The 4,694-nt window shown below is 42.7% G+C and overlaps 1 long non-coding RNA gene across 1 annotated transcript; it reads right to left on the reverse strand.

The window, feature by feature from the left end:
- Positions 1–514: 514 nt before the first annotated feature.
- Positions 515–1,490, reverse strand: LOC309683510. The gene is made up of 3 exons (XR_014270213.1): positions 1,398–1,490; positions 808–926; positions 515–537 (listed from the first exon to the last, which is right to left on the reverse strand). It is a non-coding gene; the product is annotated as an uncharacterized lncRNA (long non-coding RNA).
- Positions 1,491–4,694: the final 3,204 nt, after the last annotated feature.

The following is a 4,694-nucleotide window of genomic DNA, read 5'->3' on the forward strand; positions in this document are numbered from 1 at the left end:
CCAAGAGGGGCATTTCTTGCAGTGCTGTAGAAAGCACACACACACGTCAAAGACAATGAGACAAGAATTCATTCCTGGACTTGTGTTTGGTAGCCAACAAAGAGCTCCACAGATGACCCAACCACAAGACATGACAGGAGATGTCAGGAGTCTTGCTCAATCACAGAGTCTCTATTTTGGCATAAGCACACAACTAAGCCCCCACTGTGGGTGGTTTTGCATGTGCAAAGTCAAGCCAGGCAGGAATGTGAGAGTGATTCAATCTGCATTGTCGTGGTCTGGGCAGGAGGCCAGTTATTCCCTCTCTGTGTTGCACTTCATCAAGACAGGTCCAGCCCGCTATGTAGTTTAAACAGCAATGCCAGGGTGAAGCTGACAGCACATGCCAGTGCTTGTCTTTGGTGCTGCCAGGCTCTGCTCTGAATTCCAGGGAGCCAAACGTGATGACAACAGGTCACAGCAGCAGGCCATGTTTCCTCCTTTTGGGACCTGACGTCCCTCTGACATGGCAGGGGTGGGCCTGTCACATTTGGGTACCTTGTGCCCAGGGTGAGGTGGTTAATTTGGGTCAGTACCCTGGCCAGCACTGAGATTCTCCTGGAGGTCACCAGCTCCATCACTCTCCACACAGACCGTTGCATGCCTTTCATGGCCCTCCAGTATGGCCTGCCATCACCCAAAAATACCACCACGTCTCCAAGGCAAGCAGTCAGTCCTGGAGCATCAAACATCTTTCCTTGTTAGCTGCAAGGATGCCAGCATCCTGAGGCAAAGATGCCACTCCACTCCCAGCACCTTAGGTCTCACCTGTCTGTGACAGAGGGTCCTCATCCTGCACTGCTGCATAGTGGAGCTTGAGTCACTTTGCCCGCTTTCTGCCTTCCAGATGATGGCTGACCTCCTCCAGGGGACCTCCACTGCCTGCACTACAGGGAAATGGCCACAGGCAGCATAGGGGTTTTAGTATCACCATTCAGGATATGTCACTTATCACCAGTACAGCTTAAAGAACAGTTAGATCTTCACTGCTGTTCGTCATTCATTGTCGCTTCCATGAACATCCTCAATGCTCATGATGCTGTAAATATAATCAAGTAACAGCTCTTCTGCACAGGTGTCACTGGACTTAACCATTCTTCAGGAAGGACTCACAGAAACAACTCTTGCTAGAACAATAGACAGATATTTCGACATAAAGAAATCCGAGCTGATTTCAAATAGTTTTGAAATAGCTGAGTTTTTTTGATTAGCTGTTTCAAACAAGACCCTCCTGATGCAAACATAGGTGCATTTTGAGTCACATTCTTCCTAGGCAGCAAAGAGTCAGCAAGAACATTTTTTTCAAGTACAGATCAAGAACTGAGAGTATTTTCCCTACAGATTCCACAAATACCCACCAAATGAGGACTCTAGGAATTCAGTGGCCTTCCCTTCACAGTTCCAGGAAGAAAACTTAATTTGGTATTTCTCTGTAACTCACTCTCCTGTCTCCTTCTGGATGTTACTGGAAAATGAAGGGAAATTGTGCAAAAAAAAAAAAAAAAAGGAATTAAAGGGGCAGAAGAAAGAAACAAAGATTTATTTTTGGTTTTCCCCAAACTATCACATTTACCTCAAAACTTTTGTTTTAAAAATTTGGAGGAGAGAAGGGATATAAAACCCCTTCCCTATAAAAAATAAGAAAATAGAATAAAATATATTTTTGCTGGGTATATTTTTTCTGGGGGAAACTGCTTTGGGATAGCGATTACCTTTTTATTAGACATTTTTTATGCATTCATTAAAAAAAAGAAATCAGTGCTTTCAGTGACAATATGTAAGTATCTGGAGTTTTTCAGCACAGTGGAGACAGCTAAAGTAAAAGAGTATTTATGGCAGATTAAGTATATGAGGAAATTAGGGGCCCAATATTCTTTGACCACTAACATTTTAACTCTAAGACCCTTTGGAAAAACAGGCAAGCCAAAATGCTCCTGAACATCCATCCAGAGGTGCATCTGCTGACATGCTCTCTTTCTTATGGCTGGTTTTACAAATCCACCAGTTCTCATTTTCCCAGAATCATTGGTTGTGTCCCAGGATTCAGAAACCATAATGAAAGAGGAAAACATGAATAAAATAGGACCAGACTGAAGAATAGCCGTGGGATCCCAGAGCATATTGGAGGAGAGCTGAAAATGTTAAAGGAGCAAAACTGATTAGAACTGTACTGAAGACTGACCTGCTAGCTGAGGACATGCTTCTTTTAGTAGTAAGGTCACAAAAACTCAACAGAACTTGAGTTAAAAGCAGACAACTGGATATGTTCGAACAGAAATGCTTACGTACCTCTCTCACCATCCCCATTTCCGCTACAAGCCCATCTCCAAAATCAATTCATCTACTCAGGTCATTCTTTGATTTAGAGGATTTCTGTCTAATGCAGAACAGGACTTCTGCCAAATGATGCAGACCTGGGGGTGAGGAGGAGGGAGGAATCAGCAAATCTCTCCACCTCTTACAGTAGCAGCCACAGCTTAAATGGATATAGGCAGTATAACTAGAAACTGGAATGGCTGTGCAGTCCTGTGTAAGGACCATCAGCGACACACAGCAGCACCTGCCGGGCAGGCCGCCCAGCTTCCACCCTACAGTGTGTTAAACTATGGGAAAGGAGTGGGGAAATGGAAGAAAAGGCAAGCACTGAATTAGAGTCCAGAAGCACGTGAGGTTCATAAAGCAGAGAAGAACTCAAGGGGAGGGCTCCAATGCTGCCGTATCAGCATCACTTTACTGTGACTGGCCTTTTCTCCTTAGTCCAGACCAGTTTGTTGAAGTAAGAAATGCATCCGGTTGAAATAAGGACACCATATTTGTCAATGACTTTCTCTGAAAAAAAAAAACAAACAAACATTTTTTGTCCATTTTTTTGGGAGGGCAGGGGGGAAACAAAGGGAAAGCAGAACAATAGATAAGCAGGCATTTATGTTTTGCCTTCAAGCCTCCTCTTATTTGACTGAGCCTGTTCCAGTACCTTTCAGCATGACCATCACATTTATCAGTTCCTTCAGCCATATCTAAATTCCTCTGAAAGAGTAAGGAGAGTAAGGAAGCAAATGTGGTTAAAGAGAAAAATTAAGAATTCAAAAAGCTAAAGTTGTTTCCAGGCAAAGCACGCAAAGGAGAAATTAACTGTGGCACTAAATGCAGAAACACAGGTGAAAAGGGGGAGAAACTAGCAAAAGGACATGAGCTACTTATTAAATCCTCTTTCTGTATCATGAGAAGCAAAAAGCTCAGCAGAGTCAATAAGTCTGACTGACAGCCAGGGTGTGGGAGGAGGGCTGAAAGCAGGGGAGAGTGTTGTAGGGAGGTTAAATGAATGCTGTGCACCAACATGAACTGCAGAAAAACTGGGCTAATGCCCACAAGAGAACTCTTTCTTTTGGGGAAAAAGGAAAGGGTGAAAGGGGCAACTCGCCAGAGCATCTCTCCAAGACTGAAGTTGCTGTGGAAGAAATCATAGTACAGGTTGACAAAATGAACAGTAATGAGTCAACAAAGCAGAGGGCATTCATGAAGTAACCAAAGGATGGAATAGATGAATTATTAACAGTGTATGTAACCTCCCACTTCAAACACGCTTGGTACTGGAGGACTGAAGGTTGACATTTTTTTTTCTTTTTTTTTTCAAGATTGCAGGAAACTACAGGCCTGCTAGTCTAACAATACCAAAAAAGCAGAAATCGCAATGAGGTGCAGAGCCAGAGGGCACCTGTATAAATAAAATGTAATTGAGAAGTGTTAGCATGGCTTCTGTAAAGAGCAGTCCCTTCTTACAAGCCTCTTAGAGGTCTTTGAAGGGATGAACAAACATTTGCGTAAGTGCCATTTACATGATATAGTCTACTTGGATTTCTACAGCTTTTGACAAATCCCTTCACCGGAGGCCTCTAAGCACGCTAAGCAGCCATGGTACAGCAGCGATAGTCTTGACAGCTATAAGTAGTTCATAAAAAGGAAACAGAAGATCTGGGGTAATGGTCAATTCCTGCAAAGGAAGAAGGTCACCCAACGACAGCTGTGCTCTCTGACCCGTGCTTTTCCATATGTTCATAAGTGACCTGGAAAATGGAAGGTGAGCAAGGAGGTAAAGCTTTCTTGGAGGTACAAAGCTTCTTGAGGCATTAAGAAAAATGGCAAAGAATTACAGTGAGGCCTGGGTGCGATGATAGGTAGTTTCATGAAAATGTCAGCTCAGTGTTTGGCAGCAACCAAAAAGGCAAACCGAATGTTAAGAACTGCTAGGAAAGAAATGCAGAGCAAAACAGATGACATTGCTATGCTGCTGTGTAAATCTGTGGTTTGCCCATACCTTAATACTGTGTATAGTTGTGTTTGAACTTTGTTGGCTGGACAACTGCAGTACTACCCCATACCCAGGCCTGCTGGAAATGTGAGTCTACAAGGAAATTTCCATTAAAAAGATACAGAAATAACAATTATGGCTTCCTAACGTTGTATGCAGGACATCTAAAACCAGAAGTAGTTCAATAACATTTGTTGATTCTATCCAAATGTCTAAAGATTTTAAGTTGTCAGAAACGTGAAGAAAACAAATATAACCTTTTTTTTTTGTCTGTTTCAAAGAGAAAATTGGGAGAGAGGAAAGGAAAATATGAATGATCTTGAGAAAACTTAAAATGTTTTCAATA

Source organism: Vanellus vanellus, assembly GCF_965231255.1.
Source record: "Vanellus vanellus genome assembly, chromosome: Z".
Taxonomy (NCBI): Eukaryota; Metazoa; Chordata; class Aves; order Charadriiformes; family Charadriidae; genus Vanellus; species Vanellus vanellus.